We start from the raw sequence: 23,714 nt of genomic DNA on the forward strand, positions 1-23,714 counted from the left end.
ACCTGAATTCCTAGATCAGCAGTAGGAAATGATCTTGGGTTATAGCTCCCATCAGCTATAGCCAATATGGAAATAGTCAGATGGGAGCTGTGTACAAACATCATCTGGGGGGCAACACATTAGCTATCCCTGTAGATGGATGGTCTGTGGGGAGGTGGGCTGAAATATCAGCACATTTAATGCACAATAGCCTGGAATTCTTGTGTTGCTGGGTCGAAGTACTATCTATCCGGAGAAGCAAAAGCAGGGGAGGCAAGCATGGGATGAGGTTGTCAACTGCAATATGGTTCAGCTCCATCTGAATGCAGATGTCTGTCAGAGAAAAGGAGGAAGTTAAAATTATAGTATGCCTGGGCTCCAGTTACCCTCTCAGTGAACCTGTTCAAAGTAATTACTTCTTTTAAAAATAGTCTGTTGGGATCTGCTCAGCAAACAGCGGCTGAAGCCTCTCCTCCCCCGATTGTAAAACTGTCTGTACAGAATGGTCTCTACTAATGAGGTGCTTATGTGAAAAAAGGTGAATGATGAGGTCTGTTTCCCTTTGCTTGTTAAAAGAGATCCTTGGACATCAATCAACACTCCCATTGTTTGGCTTGTGTGCTGCTTTTAGCTGTATCTCTGAAATGGTCAAACATGCAAATGTAAAACAGGAGGTGAATAAGTATGCAGAAGGATGCTGCTTTTGATATCAAGTTATAGCTTGATAGGGTATCATATTCTATCATGAAGGAACTTTTATTTGCATGTAGGTGATTTGAAAAGGAGCATTAATATAATGTTATTGAACAAAATTGCACAGTAAACTGTCCCAGGCTGGCTATCAAACACCCCTCTCCATCCTAATCTAGTTCTCACCATTTGTGAGAGAGTCCCTCTTTCATACAGACACAACACTAGGCCGTATCTCTATCAAGCGCGCTCTAGCAGTCTGCTGCTGTAATGGAGGCTAACGTATCAGACTTACATTGTATTATCAGGGTTCAAGGGCATGCTCCAGCCAGGCAAAAATATTTCCCACCACTTTAATATCTATTCCATATGCATGAAAGTGCACACATGGAAGGCCTGGCTTCCAAGCACTTGGGCCTAGAGTTATGATGGACCATGGGGTACACCTGGTATACCAATACAGGGGGCGGACAGTGGAGAACAGCAATAGGACACAGGCTCTAACTTGGATAAAAATGAACAAATAAAGGTTTGTATTTATTGAAAAACACAGAAGCAGTTAGTAGATAGTTATTGATATACATGCCAAGGTTTCATCCTGATAACATTCTGCCTGGTCTACCAGCTCAACTGACCAGTTCTATGGAGAAGAGGAGAGAGAGATGTGTATGGAGAGGATTACTCTTGTCCTATAAGAAGAGAGGAGGGTACTAGGAATTCAGCAGACTAATGGAGACTTAAGTACAACTGCTTAACTCAAAATGTAAATAACTTGGGTATAGGCCAAACGAGGTTTGAATGGTGAGATCAAGAAAATGAGAAAGAGAACTGGACAGACTGAAATGCCAATAAACTGGGCTTCAGGTCCTTAGCTCAGACAGAAATGAAAAGAAAGAAAAGAAATGGAAAGCAGACAAAAGTGCAGGGCCATGGGTTTGCCGAATGAAAAGGTAGAGGGGCATCATTCATAAAACTGAGCACGGAGCCTAAGTTCACATTGATCTTGACCATTAGCACCTGTCTAATGCAAAAGTACTTAGTGCAAAAGGGTTCTTTCTTCAGACCTGAAACGGAAAATCCTTAAGAAATGCAGATCTGTTGACTGAATATAGTGGAGGTAGGGACAGTGCTTGTTGGAAGTGCTTTTGCTCTTCCGAGGGCTAATAAATGACCAAACAGGAGAAGATACTTGTGGTGGCTGTGTACGAAAGGAGTAGGATGCAGAGTAAGTCACTCACATATGTCTGGACTCCTCGAACTTTGTGGAAAAGAAGGGTAGGCGTACTCCAGCCACCTTATCCAAGAGGACTAAACCATGGTTTGCTTCCTCTGTCATGTTGGGCTGCTATCATATGTAGAATGAAATGTCAGGAGACTATTTTAATTAGGAGATGATGATTATTAATCATTGTATTTATATCCCACACATTTCCTCCATGGAGCTCAAGGTAGCACCCATGGTCTTTCCCTGCCCCTCCTTCCATTTCATAGTCACAACAATCCCAAGATATATGTTATGTTGAGAGATAATGACTGACACAAGCTCACCTAATAAGCTTCATGGCTCAGTGCAGATTTGATTTTGGGTCTCTTCAGTCCTGCCACTGGATCTCAACTATGATCTGGCTAGTAAGAAATGGACTGGGCTTCTCCTTTGCCTTTAGATCAATTAGCAGCTGACTGATCTGAAGATATCAGCAGACAGAGCTTTTCATGGCACAAATAATACACATTATTACCTCCTTCACACAATGCACACATGATGGAGGTCCACAAATAAGGCAGGGAACAGGGGAATGATGCTGGAAATGCTACCTGAGATTACATGCAGAATTCATCCCCCTCCCCTTTTATTGTCAGGGAAATATTTTTCTCTAATGTGGCATTGGAGCATAAATGAAAATGCATATGAATAAACCTCCAGCTCCTTTATTAAGACCACCAATTTATTAACTTCACCAATCACTATCCTGTATTGATTTTGGATGATCTTGCACCAGGGCAGTGCCTTGTTGTGATTGTGTACTCATAACTAAACATATTAAAAATAATTTGTCAATTTAAAAAGAAATTTAGATTGATTAATCTTCAATCATGACAGCAACTTTATTCATATTGGAGTCAGCCTTACACTTTGTAACTCCAAGCAAATTTTTGAGGGGTCTAGGCCTCTCAAACAGCTGGCCCACAGTTTAGTATGAAATAGGCAAGTCAATGCACGATGCTAATCAAGAATGTTGACACATATTTCTAAAACTGCTTTTTTCAACTCATGCTCAAATGAAATTGGCTTTAATTTCAATGGGTGTATGGATAGCTGTTTTTATGCATGTTTCCAAGCTAAGCTCCCCAATGGGAGAAAGGGCCAAACATAAATCAATCAAACAAAATTCAGTTGTGCACTGAAACACACACCCTGTGCCCAATGACAATGTACAATAGGATAGCACAATACAATTTTATTTCTCCACCCTTCTCTTCTGCCGCTTATTGATCTTCTAAACAGATCTGTACAAATGCTGTTATACAAGATCAATAAGCCATGCTCAGAACAGGTCACAAAATATATTGACATTTTCATCTTGGCAATTATAAAGAAGCTGCTTAATAGCAATCAGAATGATTGGCATCAAACAAAGAACTGGAAACACAATTGTGTGAGGTTTATCATCTGGTATGAGGCTTATTGATACATTCTTGGCTGTGCTTTGTTTTGTTTGGGATGTATTGGCTAATTGCTCATGATGCACAAAAATTGCTACAAGTAGGTAGCATACCTGTCCCATTGCCCAGATAGGATAATGTAACTGTATGCTATATCTCTGTGTGGAAAGACCAACAGAAGTATATTTTTGGAGCAGAGACTGCAATAGAGAGAGAGCTGAGATGGGAGCTGTAAGCTAAACAAATCTTGGGGTGCAAAAAGGAGCCATTTCCCAACCAACCAATAAAAGTCTATTGTATTAGCCAAAGAGCATTACAGTACATTCAATAGAACTAAATTCTCTACTTTTAAATCAACATTGTACTTTTGATTCACTTCAATTTGTAAAGGAAAAGAGAGAGAAAGGAGACATATTATTAATTGTGTAGATTACCACTTTTCTTAATACTTTTAGAATTTAAGCTGCTCTGACTGTGGAGTAAGTCTATTGTTTGAAATATATGTCACTGGGAATGAGAGGCTGTACATTTAATATGACCTTTGCAACTTTTGAATAGTTTCCAGCTGACTTCCAGTCTTCAGCAATTTCTCTGAGAAAATACCTCCCGCTTAATTAATTGAAGAAAGTGTTAAAAGTAGCCAGTTGCTTGACCCTCAGTTTTAGTAGGTTAATACACCTTCTGATAAGAACCACTATCTGCTTTTCTGGTATATCAATTTATGGTAATAGCACATTATATTCAACAGTTTTCAAAATTAATCAGAAACATTTGGTAAACACACATATTTCAACAGATTTCATTATTTGATTGCTTTTCTAAGTCAAAGTTATTGTTGTACTTTTTTGTTTTAAAGATCCTCAGTCTGTGGCTCTAGTTACTAAGTATAGTACTGTACACCATATTTTTTGTCATTATACTGTCCTTGAGAAATTCGGGTGCCTATTTGGGGTCATTAATGTACTCCATTTATGTGGGGAAATTTTTCTTCAGTTCATCCAGTGTTTGTTTTCCACTACATGTGGAAATTGTGCAATAGACATACAAGTGTCCTTAAAAATATGAATATTGGAATATTATGAGGATTGTCTTTGTGTCTGTCATTCAAGGAAGACACTGGAAAAACTAGCTCATATTGCACTGTCCTTTGTCCTTTGAGACAAGACAATACCATTGGTTAATACTTACTGTGGATGACATCAATCTTATCTCTTTCATAACCAAAACTTGCATTTTGGGTGTTAATCCTGGAGAACCTGCTTGCTGCCCTAACTGACTTCAGCTACAAAAGCTGAGGCTGCTGAACAGAATATTGGGCAGGGGTTTTGTTTATGGGTTTTTGTTGTAGGGTCATTGTTAATGATGTTACTTTTTGTATCTTTATTTTGGATCTTATCTTGATTTATGTGGAAGCTGCTTAATTTGGTTGTGTACTTTTTCGTGCTTTGTTTATCCTTTTGTTATATTTGTAGCTATGCATTTTTAAAAAATATGTTGTCAACTACCTTGGCTTCAACTTTGGAAAGATGGCGTACAAATAAAATGATTGGTTGGTTGGTTGGTTGGTTGATTGATTGATTGATTGACTGGTCTACTGATTGACAAAGAATCTGAAACCACAAGATGCACGGCATCCTTTACTATGACAATGACTAGAATTAAAGCAAAGTGTGAAATATTTTGGCTATTATTTCCCAATTTATTGACATTGTGACAGCTTTTGAGTTATTGGGTATATCATTTTATTTTTTAAATTAAATTATTGTATGCATTGATCATAGTACATATGCAACAGATTTTTGAAAGTGCTGTGAAGTGTATTGTTGTGGTTTGAAAACCCTGAAGCATGAGTTGGAGGATAAGATTAGATTCAAAACTTACAATTACCATTTGTATATAGTCCTCACCTATGCAACAGGTTAAAATTTAAAACTTTGTGTTGGAATTTACAAGTTGAGAGCTCAAAATCCAGATCTGGATTTTGCAGCCAAGCCCCACTCAAACACTGTTAAATACACATCTTGGCATTGATTAGGAAGTCAAAGTATATTCACGTTATGTGTGCTGAAAATGGAAGGACTGGTGTGTTTCCATTATAGCTCACATTTCTTCAAAGAACACTTATCATATAATCTCACTCACACAGTGATGTGAAGTAAGAAAACAACACTCAATTAGATATATTGTGTAAAGAAGTGGAACATGTTTCATATAATTTTCTTCCCTTTAATTTTATGGCAGGAAGTTTATCAGCCTCTGATGGGAAATCACTTTTAAGTCATATAAAATCTGTGCAAATAATTGACTCCCTTCAAATTCCTTTCTGGAGAAATCTTTGTGTCAAGCATTTTTCTCATAATATATTCCATAAATTAAAAGTTAAATGAACTATATGTGAAGAAGCCCTGAAAACACGTGACCATCAGTGTCAAGTATTAATTGAATGGTTTCTGTTTCCTCGTAATTTGATAATAAATCTCCTGGCTTTTAAGTGGTACAAGCTAATATCAATGGAAAAATCATTTAGTTTTCAAAAGGAGAGGTTATTTCTTCTGCTCTAGGAGGTAATATCCTGACCAATACAAAGAAGGTAGTAAATATTCTTCTTTGTCTATAAAGCTTTAGCAGACCAATCACTCATTGTCAACATGCGGACTTTGAACACCAATCTTGAATGATACATTATTCAACTGCCAGGAAAGGAAGACTGTACCCATCATGGGCTGAGTGATTTCCACCTGCTCAGCCTTGCTCCCTTGCCTCAGAAAATTTGGGTGGAAGTTGCTGCCTTGTATGACATTAGGGAACAGCAAGGATGAGGTCTGGAAATGCCACAAGTTCCATATGGGCACCATGCAATTTTTGTTCCTGTGCTAGATCTGAGTGGAATTTTATGTTAAGAATCTTCTGTAAGCTGCTCTGAAAGTCTCTAGAGGCTGTAAAACAGGCTATACATATTTTAAATCAATAAATATTCATTCATTTCCATCCAGCTTATTCAGAACCAAGAATTTTCTGAGTTAAACAATTAGTCAAATGTTAAAATCTAGCTATTCATTTTTAGTATAGAATATCTTGTACTGTGGACACAGGCCCATGTTTAGGAAACTATACCAAATCACAAGAGATTAGAAAGCATGTAAGTTATATTTGGGCATGTCACTCATTTGTAAAGACTACAAATGAGTGGGGCTGAATGTGCTAAGGTCCTGCATACTATGCCTGTTGCTCTGCATGACTTGAAGAGCCAAATCTGAAGCTCAACCACTTGTGAAGTATCCCTATGTGATATAGAATCCCATTTTTTCAGGCAGTTCCTCACTTCAGACTTCACTCAGCCACTTGTGGAGAGCACCAAGTATAGCAACACAGCAGGGTGCAGAACTTAGAGCACTTGTCCTCACTTGGTCTGTTTGTGTGCAAACAGCCTTTACCCACAAGTAACATACCCAAATAGGGCTATATCTGGGGCTTAATATGAGGGCTGTGTTGAGGTGAGGCCTGTGTGCCCCATTCTATGCATGGACCTCCTTCACACGAGTAATATGTGAAGGGAGCTTTCCATTTTTATAAGTGTTACACCAACAAATAGTCTCAAAATCTTATTGCTGACAATGAGTGATCCCTAGAAATAGCCCCACGCTTACAATATTTGACACCCTGATTTGCCCAGCATATACTGGCATTCAGGGAACAAGAGCACATTGTAAGGAAACTCTTCTAGTTGCTTCCCATCAGTTAGGGTCCCAAATAGCTCAGTTGGTTAGAGCATGGTGTTGATAATGCAAAGGTTGCAAGTTCGATCCCCCTAAGGGCCAGCTGCATATTCTTGCATTTCAGGGAATTGGATTAGATGATCCTCGGGGTGCCTTCCAACTCTATGATTCTATGAAATGTCTGCTTACCAACTGAAGATGTTAGATCCAAAAAATGCTTTTGCTTGCGCAGGCAGAACACGGGTAGGTTCACCAGTTTAATGCAGGACCCCTGTGGATCTGACATCCACGCTTTTCATATGGACCATATCTTAGCCAAGAGACCTGGCCAGCCACTGCCTGACACTTCTAGCATCCCAGTTAAATGAAGGGGTGGTGGAAGTCGTTCGGTAATTATAGTAATGCAGGAATGACCAAGTTGTGACTCATAAGAAGTATTTCTCTCAAAATGGAATCAGCACCCTATTAATCAAGAATGCATTTGGGTGTATTTAAATGTTGCAAAAAAACCATTAATTAGAACGTTACTGCAAATATGTAGAGGAATTAATTGGTCTTTTCTCCTCAAATATACGGACAATGTTTCTCATTCACGTTTCAAGGAAATGAAATCATTAGTCTCCTATGCACAGAATTATATATGTGGTTTACTTATTACAATGGTTCCCAAACATTTCCAGCCGGCAGCAGGCCTTGAAATATGGCATGGAAGATTCCTGAGCCACTTGGCTCCTAAGCAATTCGTCTTGATGTCTGCTCAGATCTCTGCAAATTCCAAGTGGGAGTTTATGGCTGGAGTAGGGAATACATATATAATACGTTTATAAGGCAAACTATGCAGCAATCTTCCTTCTCATTCCCCTTTGTGACACCTCAGAGGCTACAACAAATTGCTGATTGATTATGGCAGAGGAAGGAAATATTTGTTTTGAGGGAAGAGAGCACAGCCTGTGGGGACATCTGTCTACCCTATTCTCAATAAGTTTAACACACATTAGGGTTGTCTTTAAGGGACTTGTCATGACACACAATATCTGAACTTCTTTCAGTCTCTGATCTGTCACATTTTCATCTTGCTCTTTCTCCATTTATCTTATCTCATTACAGCCTTTTGAGGTTGCTTAAGATACATTCCTTAAGCTACTAGGAAGACCTATACAGTATATGAGCATGGAATTAAAGCCAGATTTTCCTAGCTGACAGGCCCCACCACACCTTTTTGTGGGTGTATTCTGCACTATGTCATTGACACAAGAACACTACATGGCTACTGGACTGTTAACACCCTATTCCACTTTATTAATTGTTTTGTGATGTTTCTCCAGTGTGGTGAAGAGCCAGTGTGGTGTAGTGGTTAAGGGCGGTAGTCACGTAATCTGGGGAACCAGGTTCGCGTCTCCGCTCCTCCACATGCAGCTGCTGGGTGACCTTGGGCCAGTCACACTTCTTTGAAGTCTCTCACCCCCACTCACCTCACAGAGTGTTTGTTGTGGGGGAGGAAGGGAAAGGAGAATGTTAGCCGCTTTGAGACTCCTTAAAGGGAGTGAAAGGCGGGATATCAAATCCAAACTACTACTACTACTACTACTATTCTTCTTCTTCTTCTTCTTCTTCTTCTTCTTCTTCTTCTTCTTCTTCTTACTGCATTATTGCCATCTGGAGGGGCACTCCAGGAAAGATTCGAGATTTCAACAGGAAGCTAAAGGACATACACCAATCGGAAATGAAGCAGTATGACCACCCAAAACTATTGTAGGTGCAAACATTATTTATAACTGGATTACATATAATTGCCCCAATATCACTGTGAGAACAAATCATTACAAATGCACAATAAAAAGGTTGTCTGGTGGCTACCCAAGCTCAGCTCTCCATCTTCTACACTTATCAAGTAATTTCATGAACTGACACAGACAGACAGATAGACATACTATTTTTAGGTCAAATATTTCTTTTCAAGCCGGCAGCGAGATTTAGCCAAAATGTAAATGCTTACTGGTCACACATTAAAGTGTGTTCAGAGAAATGGGCATTAAATCTCTTTCATTTGAGCCACAGCTATTCCTTTGTTGGTAATATTTAGTTATTGAGAAACATGATTCAGTTTAATATTAGAAATCAGCTTCTCTCCTGCCTCTAATTATTTACATGAGAGTGATATTTTGTTTCTCTAAACTGAAGTAATAAAAATGCAATCTCAATACAAGTTTGAGCTAGAGTTGGATTAAAGTCATGACTATAAATCCTAATACCTATGTTTAAGCAGACTTCAACTCTCAGGATGAACTCACGTCATGCAATTGTCAAAAGAAAATGCTGAACAAACACCTGTGTCTAACATTGTTATATTTATTGCCTGAAAACAGATGGTCGATATTAGCCTGCACATTAACTAATAGCACCAATGATGCCCCTGCCCATACAATATCATAGTTAATAGCAATCATAATGTCTTGCTACCACAATAATTGGCTTCCTCAGAAATCGATGGACTCCATTTCTAACAGAGACAGAACAGTTGAAAAAAACATTTTGCATTTAGAAAGGGTTGTTTATTCAGGTAACATGAAATTTAGAAAAAAAAAGATGGATTTATTGGGCCGTGTGTGTGTGTGTGTGTGTGTGTGTGTGTAAATTGCTACAACATTGATGCATGAAAGCCAGTGGCAGTGCAGAAGAGTCTGCTAGGTTGGAAGTCCTGAAATACACTGAAATCCAGGCATACTTGGTTGCCCCATCTATTAAAAAATCATTGTTGTTTTAATAATATACTGTTTGTTTTAGACTGTACAACCACTTAGAGATTCTTGAAATATTTTAATATTTTTGAAATATTAAGTGGTATATAAGTGCTGTGCAACAAAAATTAAACTAGAATTGATACTTCTTGGGATCTAAGGTCTGAATTGACACAATTTGTTCTCATTCAGGTTTTGCCTACTTTCCCTCTTTCCTTTTGGACTCATGGCAGCTGAAGAAAGCACAGAGATACTTAAGTGTCAAGAAAGGGCTTTCTGTCTCTCAACTCTGCCTGTTCATCTAAACAAAAATTCCTAACTTCTCATATACATTAAGAAATGATGATTATTAACCAGGAATGAAATCTTGGGGTTGGGTGATTAGCCCAATGAAAATGTTCACCTAGTGAGTGACATCTGTGAAAATGGTGAATTATGTGTTCCATAAAACTACCAATATCATTATACCATTAAAGAAATCTATTGTGTGACCACACCTGGAAAATTGTGTACAGTTCTGGAAGAGCTGGAATGGTGCAGAAAAGGTACTGAAACAACTCCCTAGTGAAGATACCTTACAACATTTTGGACTTCTTAGATTAGAAAAAGGCAACAGGGAACACGATGGAGGTGTGTATGCATGATATAGAGAAAATTGATAAGAGATATGTCCCCCCCACACCCTCACAACACTAGAAGCTGGTCCTGGGGTCATCCAGTGAAGCTGAATATTGGAAGATTTTGAATGAAAAAAGGAAGTACTTCTTCAGACAGCACAAACTGGACTTCTATACCACAAGATTTAGTGATAGCTACCAACTTAAGCAGCTTAGAAGATTCATAGATGGTTAATCCCCTTGCTTAATAGCCATGAAAGCTGTGTACTGGAAGTGTTATGCCTCTGAACACTAGCTGTTGGGGAACATAAGAAAGAAGAGTGTTATTGCCCTCATTTCCTACTGGTGAACTTCTCATTAGCATTTGGTTCCTCACTGTGAGAACAAGATTTTGGACTAAGTAGGTCTCTAGTCTGATCAGGCAGGGCTCTTTTGATGTTATAACGAATTTGATGCAAGCTAACTTATCCATACAAATTTAGAAATAATACACATAATTTAAATGGGGAATGCTGAGTGATTGCTTGGTGTGTTGTTTAGGTGCTAACAGTTGATGGGCAATTTCCAGGCCTATGTTCTCCCTTCTTATTGATCGTTATCTGGAAACTGGGCTTGGACCACACATCCCTTCAAACTGGGGACTATCCTTTACAGATGGCCACCCTCTAATCTTCTTGAAAAGGAAGTAGGACTCACAACATGATGTGGGGAGAAGAGATTTAACATAAGCGAGTGGGCATCATCACCAAGCTAAATGATTTTTTTTAAAAAATTAGACCTTAAAATGTTTAACCTATCTGATATAGGAGCATGATTTTTAAAGGATGCTTGAAAAGATCATTACATTCAAATTAAACCATGCAGTCTTCTGCAAACCTTAATGGACAGGCTTCGAAACAGATGATGGATCTGAAAGACATGAAAGACTTCCATTACTATCTCAGCAGCTCTTTGCAGATGATGATAATAATTTGCTAACTGACCACATTTTAAAGTTCCGATCATCTTCTCTTATCCATGTTTCCACACTATTTATTGAGATCTTAATTAATTAAATGCTTTAAGTGCTGAAGTAAATCGACATTGATTTTTAAACTGGAATAGTAATTCCAAAAATAGGGGAAAGGGGATATTTATGAAAAGCCATAGCTTGATTCATTTATAGGTACTTTCTGGCACCAGCTCGTATGCAAGTTGTTAACCAGCAGTGCTTTGATTATTGATAGTATTGGAAAAAGAAAGCTTGCAGCTTTTTAAAGAATATGTAAATGAGGTTTCTCTGGCATAAATACTAGCAGATTTTTTTTTTTTTTAAAGTCATAGGGCTTCTCTATATATACATTTTAGTCAAGATGATCACTCAGCATTTTACCACCAGCTGGTAATTATCCAAATGCAGCTGCCCCCCTCCCCACTTACTTGTATTTCTGAGGCCCAGGCCTGGTGGACTTTTTTCTTTCACCGAAAGATAGGTGCAGAAAAATATACATAGACAAAATATGTACAAATTTTAAATGAAACCTTTATTCAACAGAGCTTCCCTCCTGTCCTTAATATCCCCTCCCCATATTCTCCTGGCTTGCACAGAGGTGCACTGTTGCACAGTGGTGGAAGCTGCTTGTCTGTGGTGCAGATTTCAGCCAGACAACAGCAACAGGCCAGCCAGATGCCTGCCTGCCCCCTAGAAGTCATCTTAAAGTGAGAAGTTATTGTCAAATGGGGTGGCAGCTGTCTAGCTAGGAGCTATTCTTCCTGTTGACCCAGCTCTCCACCTAACCCCGATATGGTAATAATGAGGAACAGCTTCCCCAAATAAGCACTCCTTCCCTGGTTCAGGTATTCAAAATCTGATGGGACAAACTGTTCTGTTGAGCTTAGCAATCTTTGGCCATGATGCCTCTCCATAACAAAATGTTCTGTGAACCACCCTGAGACCTCTGGATATAGGGAGGTACAGTGGTACCTCGGGTTAAGAATTTAATTCGTTCCGGAGGTCCGTTCTTAACCTGAAACTGTTCTTAACCTGAGGTACCACTTTAGCTAATGGGGCCTCCCACTGCCGCCGTGCGATTTCTGTTCTCATCCTGAGGTAAAGTTCTTCACCCGAGGTACTATTTCTGGGTTAGCGGAGTCTGTAACCTGAAGTGTCTGTAACCTGAGGTGTCTGTAACCCAAGGTACCACTGTATATAAATTCAATAAATAATAATAATGATAACTTACTACAGAAGATGCTAAGGGATGGTAGGGAGAAAATGAGGAATGCCTATTTAATTAATTAAATATTTTGATTGACTAAGACTGTATCTCAACTAATCAGGCAGCAACTTCTTTTTAAAATGATAATAGACAAGTAGTTATAAAAACTGCAGGTAGCAAATACCATTTTAATCAATGCATTTCCACTTTTCTCTCACAATGGAAGAGATGCCTTTTCTAAAATGATGCCTGGTGTGACTCATATGGGTCTCACTTAAAAATAAATATGTATCTGTAATCAGAACTAATGTTTTTGCACACATGATTGATAGATTAAACAGTTCCATTGCAATCCCATGCACATTAAGAAGCAAGCCCCAATGTGTTCAGGTTTACTCCTAGGTAAGTTTGCATAGGATTGCAACTTTCATCAGCTAAAACATATATGAATGATCAACTGATATGTCATTAATCGGGTGACAGCACTAGAATAAGGCCATTTAGTCACATGAGCAGTGGGAAAAGGTGGCCATTTTTTGTAAATAGAAAATGCATAAATTGTCATCTTTTCGTGGCAGAGAAGGAGTCATTTTGCATTGAGTTTGTGCATTACACATCACACTGTTTATATGAACAGACCTCTCTTGTGAACGCAGCCCCACAGCCATCATCATCCTTGGCATTTGAGCAGAACCAAACTCTCAGTAACCCTGTCTTGAAGGATGGAAAGAAATACTGACGTGTGCACTTTGTTCGTGCAATCAAGTACTGACCCTTGTGGAGAACAAGCTTCTGGGAGGCAAGATAAATCTGAAAACATCTGTATATAGTATTCATCGCATTTTCTCCAGGTATATCAAAAGGTCTCCCATGGTGTATGCAAACATCCCATGTGCTGAGAAACACTTTCCAATTCCACATGTCCCATTGCAAATATTATGCACTGCAAGAGTATCATCCTCTTTGCTGCCATTTAGGCAACTGCAAATGGAATGTGCAATTTACTTTGCCAAAGCCTGGCATAAGTCACCAAATGGAAAAGACAGAAAATTATATTTATTGAAATCAGGATCAAGCTGCACAAGTGCCAGATTTCTGGAAGCCTACAGAAACTGGCCAGCAGCCATAGACATTGAATTTCTGCTGAATACAGTTTTATGTGACCACTGCTGTAGAAGTAAGCTTGCCCACAGTTACTGTATATCATCCATAAGACTGTCAGATCTGTTTCTTTGCACACTCTTCACAAAAGCATCCATTTCTCCCATCTTATACTTCTTTCTTTTAAAATAGCTGATGTCAGATTAAGCCATCAAATCTGGTTCATTTTTCCCCCTAAGAGGGCAACAAAGATCACTTCTTTGCTTGTCAGCAACGAGACTCCATAGCAAAGTTTGAGGCACCTGTAGATCAATGAATGTAGCACATCTAAATATGAATGACTTGTTATCATAGCAAGAGAAGTACATCTTTCCTTTCTTTTATTACAGTTGTACACTTCATCCGTTTTTGGAGTAATCTGTTGAGAAAAAAATTTCCATAAAGAGAAGCAGTCTTGATAAGCATGTCTGATGCTCATAATTACAGTGATTTTTCAGGATCATTCATGTCTTCTCTCACTTGCACTCATGTTTATTTTGCCATATTCTCTTTCAGCTGTAGTGGCAGATAGTAAAGCTCCTTAGCTGAAGGTAATCTTATAATCAAAGTATGTGTTGTATGACAGTAGAAATAATGCACAGTTGCTACTTGAATGTTCTCTTTCCTTCCACTAGAATAAAAAGCCAAAGCTGCAGAAATAGGCCAGGGGTATGGATTGAAGATTAGGCTTTGTATCTCGCTGATATAGTCTCTGAGATTCCTGCATCCCAGGGGTTTGGACTAGATGACCCTTGGGGTCCCTTCTAACACTACAACAGCTGCCCTAAAGAATTTACACCTAACATGTTTAGGCTCCAGCAACTCATTCAACAAACTTTTTTAAAAAGCACCTCTTATGGTCTTTTCCTTTCTAATTTTTTTAAAGCCATCAGTGCACATCAGGGAATGACTTGTACATCTGCTAAAATGTACAGACTAGCCCTCAAATATTTGTATAATAAAGCCCATGAGCAAACACATAAGGAAGGCAGAGTGATGCATGAGAAGTGGATGAATGACTGAGAACAGCCCTCCCACCAGGCAATCCACAATGATTTGTCCTTGTTGTGTTTGGAGTCAGAACATCATGATGTGAGTATATTTGCTATTGCAGCAACATATGGAACCGCCCAATCAATACAATCGACTCTTCATAAGCTATTTGTTAGATTTAAAATTTCCTTTGGGGATTTGATTTCCCTTCACTACAAAATTTGGGGCTCCATGAATATGCTTCTGTCAGACAAAAGGTAAGCGATCTTGACATAAATTAACTGCTGCCTGTCACTGCAATCCTATGGATCAGCTTAACAACACAGTGCTACAAACAGTGAAATGCGAACCATTCCTATGTTTAGCCAGGCCAGCATCAGCATCTGGTATCCTCAGGCAGAGGTTGAGGCTTCTACACTCTCATGCCCCATTATTGATGGGTGCCCTGGGCTTCCCGTTTCCAGTGCTCTGATGAGTGCTGGGATGCCTCAGAGTCACAATGTAAACATCCCACAATGCCCTGGATTGCCCCCATTGCTCCACCCATTTCCAGGGAAACCTGCCAAGGCTCATGGAGGCCACTGAAATAAAAGAGGCCTACCAGAGGACATGGCTCAGAGAGTTTTCTTCAAACTTCAGATCAACTTGCTGCCAAAGAATCAGGGTGGTGTTGACTGGCAAACAGGGATGGGCAAAGAATTCATGGGGTCTGAATTCACCGGGGAACTCTCCTTCCATACTAGTGTGCTGATTTGGATGGAGTTCACCTGAGGAATCTGTACCACAACAAATAGTTTGAGGTGGTCTAAGGCTGCCTTTCAAACCTTTCCATCTTTTTTTCCAATCAGGTGGCACTGTGGTGTAAACCACTGAGCCTTGGGCTTGCTGATCGGAAGGTCAGCGGTTCGAATCCCCGTGATGGGGTAAGCTCCCGTTGTTCGGTTCCAGCTCCTGCCCACTTAGCCGTCAAAGTGCAAGTAGATAAATAGGTACCGCCCTGGCGGGAAGGTAAATGGCATTTCTGTGCGCTGCTCTGGTTTTGTCAGAAGCGGCTTAGTCATGCTGGCCACATGACCCGGAAAAACTGTCCACGGACAAACATCGGCTCCCTCGGCCAGTAAAGCGAGATGACCATCATGGACCAGGGACATGTTGAGCCCCCATTTTCAGGATATGGCAAGAGCAGTGCTTGCTAGTTCCTCCAAGTAGCTGTTAACTGCTTTAAAAAGGTGAGAAAGAAGATGTAGAAAATAGACCACTATGTAAAAATGAGTGGTTCATTTTGTTTTGGGAGTGAGAGGGGGAGAATATGGTGTTGTTTTTGTTTTTTAAAAATCCAACAACTGTAGAAATACAGTACACCGCTTGATTGTAAAAAACCTCAAAGTGGTTTACAAAATCAAGAAAAATTCACAACCATACTTTAAAACATACTAAAACATATTAAAATTACCTTAACTTTCTAAGCATGTGGGTAGGTTTGTCTAAAGAAGAATGTTTTTAGCAGGCACTGAAAAGATTAGTGCAGTGGAACTTCTTTGTGGGTAGAGACTACACCAAAGCCATGTTCACATCCAGACAATGATGTGCAGGGATGAACTGTAATGGTCAAAGAGTCATGGTTCAGTCCTCAAATGACGAACTTCAGAACAGCCACACTCCAGCTAGAGCAAAGCAAAGCACAGCACTTTAGCTGCTCTCGTTTTCCTACACCAAAGAGACTGAATTAAACATGCAGCTTGCCAAACGTGTGACAGCTCTGAACACGTCTTGGCAATCTTCCTAAAACATCACTTGCATGTTTCTTCTTTTTATGCTCTGATTTAATTATTTATTTTAAATAAAATCTAGGCGTTAACTGCATAGCTGTAGAGACTGAAAATAAAGAACAAAAGGCAATGAATTGAAGCATTTTCACCAAAGGGATTTACCATAAAATGGATCTGATAATTGCTAAGGAATATATAAGGAATGGGGGAATCATAAGAAGGGTGCTGAGAGATGTTAGGTGACCCATTCCCCTCACAAACTGCAATTCTCAGAGCAGTTTAACATTCAATCCCTTCTCTCAGGAAACAAAATTTCTGCCTCTGATTCCCACTTTGAGCCTCTTATCTGAGAAAAGTCTGATTAGTTCTTCCAGGAAGCAGCCTAGTAACATGATCCATCATACGTAGCAAGTTTAGCAGACAGAGATCAAAAAACTCAGAATGACCCATGCAGATAAAAATTAGGTACCAGTGAAGCTCTCCAAGTTTGGGATCAGAAATTAACTTGGGAGGCTTATTCCAAACTCTTATTCCAGCTCTGATTAAAATTGCAGAAGCCCTGGGAATACTATATCATACAGCATGCTCTACAGTATGCTAGGGTGATAGAAAGTAGATGAGGGAAATGTCTCTTCTCTATGTGTGCATTCACTGTTACACCTGCTACTATTGATTCAAGGTAAGGAAATATAGGTTTGGAGTGTTTTGGAGGAGTAAGGAATAATGAGGGTTGTGGAGAGAGGCAGAGTTTGTCCAAGACCCTGAAACTGGATGGAAAAGTTACCTGAGAACTTCCTCTCCCCCCCCCTGCCCCCCTCTCTAATCTTTGATAATTGCTGAGTTAACCTGAAGCAAGTTTGAACTGCTTGTCTGATTCCAGCAAAAAAATGCTCTTGAGAAGCCTATATTTATTTCAGTGGACCTTGTGTGGGAGATGGCCGAGTGGCCTGACCCTGAGTGAAACCCTTTGACAATCTGTCAGTTTGTTAAAATATTCCCAGACTATGAAAAATAGATAATAGTGATTTCACCACTACATACCAACTTTATTGCTCATAAGTGCTTGATACAGTGTCAGCTGCTTCTGACTTATAGAGGCTTTCAGTTCCTTAGTGACACGGTAGGAACATATAATTGGTGGCTGCTTAAATGTTGAAGAATGTCAATGAAATGGAAACCGCTTTACCATATTGATTTGCTTAAGAAGAGGGTGGCACAACATTAATAGTAGCCCATTATATGTGACAAGATGTTCAGAGACCAGATGTTATTGTAAGGCTCTGTCACTTTGGCTGTAATAAGATAGGGGCTTTGAGCATTCTAGCTGTAGAAACTGACATGGTAACTATTATATTATCCTTCATGGAGAAGACCTTGTCACCATTTCCCTTCTTGAATATGTCTGGCATGGTAGATGGATTATAAAGTGGCTGTCTAGGAGGGAATAGGACTTTCAGACAATTGGTTTTCAATTGGACAAAGCCTGGACCCAAGAATGGGCAAAGCCTGCCAAATTACAGGCAGCTAAGTCCATGGGCTGCCATGCTAGCTAGGCATCTTGAAAAATTGCCTGGGTGGTGTTCAACTAAGTTTTACTCAGAGTAGACTCATTGAAATTAATGGATGTGATTAAGTCAGGTCCATTCATACCAATGTGTCTGCTCTGAGTAAAACCTGAATTTGAACCATATTGTCAAATCCACAATATTTTACAGAGGGTGCATTTGGTTTGGAAAGCATTTTAATTCTAGTGGCTTGAAACTGAACAATTCTTCAGAGAAAATGTCAAGAAAATAAAGATTTTTTAAAAAGCCTATTACTTAAAGTCCATAAAAGCGTATTTAATAGAATGGAAGCTTTCAGAACCATTGAGAGTGGACAGCATGTCTCCTTACATTGCTGATTTATAAAATAGTGCAAGAGTTATTGGTATTTTACAATCCGTTAACCACTTTATTGTAGTAATAGCAGGAATTGTACAATCCTCTGTGTCTTATAGCAGTAATTAACTGAAGCCTATTTTAAAGCCCCTGTTACTAACTGCTCGTACAGGCAGCTCTAAGTGTGATTTTTCCATATGAATGCGTGATTCCTTATATTTCACTGGAGCTATTAATAAGATTTGGACAATAGGTACTCTAGAAAATGATTTGAGCCATGCATATTCAAACATTTTTACTCACAGTTAATGCCAACATGTGTGTAGCAAGCAGGGCCATGCTGAATGACTGTTCTTCAATGTATAATACAAACATCTGAAAATGACTCTTGGTGTCAGGCTCCTACTTGATCTGGAACTCTAATGGTTCGAATACTTCCACGGAAGGGCCTGTTCAGTAAGTCTTCACTTCCCATTCATATTGATTTTAGCCATGTGTAGACCATGTGACCAAGGCTTCCACTTGAGGTATAACACCCTGTCATGCAAACTGGGTGGAATAGCAAAAAGGGACCAGAAAAGATCAGTGCAGACAAAGTACAAAGTAAATCATGCTAAGGGGAAACAAGCTAAAACCCTCAAGAGCTGATCAGATCTGAATTTGCTTTGACTGCTGAGGAAAGAGATATCTGAGTCATGATAGTTCACTGAAAGCATACAGTGTTCAGTGGTAGTGAAAAAATGTAAACGTGGAGTAAAACCTATGTGCATATGAAAGTAATTGCAGCAACACTCAGTGGGACTTAGACCCAATTAAGTGTAGACATGACCACCACCTTAATGGAATTATTAGAGAAAAGACTGAAATTAATACAAGGATTATTTATTTTAATTTAAAAATGTAGCCAAAAGGTGGTATACTAAGGGCCCCATTTCAAAAGGGACATTATAAAGACTTTACATGATCAAGTAGTTCCTTCCTTTTGCTAGTAGAGGCAAAGTATTTACTGCAAAAGAGCAACCTGCCATGATCTCTTCCATTAGACTAGTCAGTGTGCAAGGCAATATGGAACTTCAGTATGTCAGATTTAGGAGCAGCAAATACATGAGCTGTCACATCAGGAATCCAAGGAAATGCAGCAAGAAACAAATATGACCAAAGTTGGATTCAACATGTCCTTAAGATATTAAATATATCGAATTTTAGATGTCTGCTCATTAAAAAGATTTCATCAAAGAACTTTCAAATACAAATTTGTCTCATCTCCCACATTTCAGGGGATCTAGATGGATGCCTACAACTAACCAAAGTTGAACGCTAAGTTGAAGGCTATGGGTATAAAAATAGACATTTTGTCAAGGCCACTGAACAACAGTCCCATAGATCCTTCTTTAGTGTGTATGAAGGCAGTGCTGTAACGGGCACCTCAGTTCTTTAGTTCAGTAGCTTGAATCCTAATATTCTCTGCCCTTTTCTTTCCCACATTGCTCAGGGAGCTCCCCTGACCCTGCGGAGAGGTGGGTGGCTCGGGTGCAGACTGAGGTTTGGGTGGCTTGGGCTTATAATAATAATAATTCCCCAGCTCAGGCTGGCAGTGGCTCGAGGTGCCTCCTTTTTTTGCTCTTCAAGATATGGCAACCCTAATATATGTAAGATTTTCTGTTTTTTCTCATAATTCACAGATTTTAATAAAAATTTTAAGAATGAACAATGAGTGGGAGCTATTATCACAATCTGCTCCTCACTCTGACTGCTGAGTTCACACCAATAATGGCACAGGAAAATGGCACCTGTTTTAACTAACATTTATTCGGGTTAGTTACAAATGTTAGTATCTGTTTCAACAGCCACATTATCTTACTGAAAAGAGCAAAGCAAAAATCACACATGTTCCAGGCTGTCTTAAGAATCACTTAAGGCTGAGTGCTGCTTGAGGATTGAAGAATGCTGAATTTGAAAGAGGGTAATGGATGAGTGCTTTATCTAAACACCTGAGGGGAGAAAAAAAAGGTGTGTGTATGTTACCTAAAATGCCCTTTCAGGTGCAGTGGATAGTTTCCTTCACTTCAGCTTCTCAGTTGAAGTGTTCAGTGCAGTGCAGTGCAGTCTCAGGTTCAGTGTAAGACTATGTGTATTGTTAGAGTTAAGAATTCATCTTCTAGATAAAACAACTTTCAGAAGAGAAGAGTGGAGATTAGGGAAGTTAATTCCATAGTCAATATAGTATTTTCCATGCAGTATCTATCCCTACTGGACATATGTCTATAACCCAATTGGAGAGTGGTCCATAAAGCAGGAACTGAGCCTTTAGGGCTGTGACACCTTCCCCACTGGAATTCCTTTCCCTTGACTATTAGACAGGCACCATCTCTGTTGTCTTTTCAGCACCTACTGAATATCTTCCTCTTCCAGAAAGCAGAGATCTTTCCCTCTCTGCAACTGTGTTGGAATGGTTGTCTGTTAACAGGTGCGCCAACTCTAGGGAGCCGAGGCACCTTCAGCCCCCTCAATATTTTTTTAAGGGGGCCTGCCCCCCTCAGTGTTGATGGGGCCCAGTTTGACATCACAGAAGGCTGCACTGGCCTGCTCAGCATCAGGAGAGGTGTGTGACTTCCCATGTGCAATGCACACTGGGGGCCCCCAATCTTGGGGGCAACCTGGCCCCTCTGCCTGTTAAGGTGGCTGTATTGTTTTAGCACTTGTTTACTGCCCTGGGCTTCTTTGGGAAGACGTAAGAGATATAAATTTAATAAATAATAAAACAAGCAATAATTGCTTTCTTTGCTTTACTTAAGAGTATTCTTATAAGTTTCCATAAGCATACTGAGATCCAATTCTCACATCCAGAAGACTCCACAGAAGATAAATCTCTACAATTTATCCTCTGAACCTTCAATGCTGTTCTTCATTGTTGGAATCATGGCACTATTCAGCTTAATAATTGAGGGGCTAGGAGGGCTGCAATGTAGGACACATCCCTCAGTTACTGGGACAGGAGTCAGAGGGACAGGCTGTGTAGTTAGCACTGAGTCTGGGGCCTCCACAGTTTTTGCTTCAACATCATGGCCAGTATCCTCATTGGCCAGTGAACAACTGTCCTTTGTTTGCAATGGCTTAGACTTTTCAAATCTCAGGGCAGGGCCAGAATAATCGTATTCTATTGTATCATCCAGGTTATCCTCCCCAAGACGATAATGTCTCTCTTTCTTTGTAGAAATCTGAAAACAAGTAAGAAGTTAGGTAAGTTCCATTTACCCCAGTTCCAAGAGCTAGAGCATAGATACCAGCACACACTCCATGAGAAGTGGAGACCACCATAGTCATTCCTCTCCTCCCAAGCACCAGGCGAGACATTTTAGGACCCAAAATAAAAAGGAGCTGTTGCCCATCCCCTCCAGGTCAAAGTGCATAGTACCCAAAGGTGGGAAAGTTTGGCATCTAAAGTGGAAAATCCAGAAGAATACCTCCCTGGGAGTAAAAACACCATAATGAACTAAACAACTAAACAAAAAACACCATAATGACTAAACAATGTCATGGTGCCAAAAATCAGCTGCTCTTTCATGACACCCAATATCAGTTCTCAGAAGTGGTAAGGTCAGCCCTGCAGGGCAGTAGATGGCATAACATGGGAATAGAAGAACTTCACAATAAGCCTCAACTACAAATTGCTGTATTTGCACATTATCCTGGCTTTCATTGAAGTAGATTAATTTTAATAAATCTAAAATAAAATAGGATGGGAGTCCAGTTGATCTCCACAGGAAGGGCATTTAATAGAAGTCTCTGTCTCTTGTACCTGCACATCTGATCTCATGTCAAGACAGCACAAAAAGCAGGGCATCATACACTGATCTCAATGTTTGGGAAGGTTTGAATGGGAGAAGGTGGTCCTTGAGGTAACCTGCTGCATGAGCACTCATGGCTTTAAATGAAAAGGATACTGCTTTAAACTGATTTGAGAAATTAGCCAGCAAAAGCAGAAGAAAAGTGCTCCTGGTCACAGCTGCTGCCAGGCCCAGGTGCCTCTTCAAAATGCATACCTGCTTCTTCAGGGAAACATAACCCTATCCAAAACACGTTGTAAGTCTTCTCCCACATCACAAGAACCCTGCAATGCCTCTAATTTGTCCTTATTAACTTTTAACACCAACCATCAAATTATCACTCAAAACAGAAGCAACCTGGTGGAGTGGCCCTGCTTCCCTTCTCTCCCTCTGCTTCAGTTCCATGGAATGGCTACTACTGTGCAACAGATGAGGAAAAGAGGAGCTGGTATCATATTATATGTTTTCTGGAAAATGTGTGCCATTTTTTGTCTTATCCTACGGATGGTAAAAAAAGATGACCTAGAGCACAATTTTATCCCAAGTGAATGATTACACTTCCTTTTACAACTGCTAATGTTGGATAATTTTTTTCCTGGATAGGATCCTGCATATGGCAGGCAGAAGTTAAAGCTTTTGCTACTGCTGCAAATTTTAATAGCTGAATGTCTGTTTTTGCCTTATGAGGATATACTAATAGCAGATCCTCTATCCCAGTCCACTAGCCAGATACCCCTTCTATCCTAGTCCTTAAAGAGACCCTTAATCCTTGGTTCAAGAGGGAGGAAGGAAGGGGAGAAAGGATCCTTACTTCTTCATCTGATGAAATATAGTCTGAATCCTCCATTTCTGTCCAAGTGGAAGCAAATTCTGAGAAAGAAGAATGAGGATAATTAGGAGGACTAGAACCAGGGCTTGGTTTCAGCTGGAACTCACTGGAACTCAGTTTCGGCACCACTCAGGTGGGTATCATTGCCATTACAAGAGAACAAGGGAGGCGTTCATGGTTTCTAGAAAAACAGCACTGCCTAGAACAGAAATATTAAAACTCAAACTCTCAAAGCATAACTTTCAAATTCAGTACTCAACTATTTAATATAAAAGTCCTAATAGGATCTAAGGCTCCATAAGAAAGCTTTATTATAACACAATGGAGGGTGGGGCAGGAGAGAAAAGCAGGACTGAAATAACAAGGATAACAGGTAGCAAAAAAAGCCATCACAGAAATGTGAGTAACAGTGCCTGCAGAACACCCCACTTTTAACCTAGGCCATTGCTTTTTAGTGTAAGTAGAATAATAATTTCACCCATACAAACAACTAAGTATAAATGCCACAGGGAGGCTAATACCTTTACTGAGAGTTGCTGTCCCTTCCTATTGGCTTGTAGCTGTTCCACAAGGTTAATTATTTCAGTTGTGTGAAGTAATAACTGATCGTTTCCTTTCACAAGAGGAACCTACTGCCCACAGATCTTACAAATACTTATACACTGAAGCACCAT

The sequence above is a fragment of the Podarcis cretensis genome (assembly GCF_951804945.1).
Source record: "Podarcis cretensis genome assembly, chromosome: 4".
NCBI classification, from domain to species: domain Eukaryota; kingdom Metazoa; phylum Chordata; class Lepidosauria; order Squamata; family Lacertidae; genus Podarcis; species Podarcis cretensis.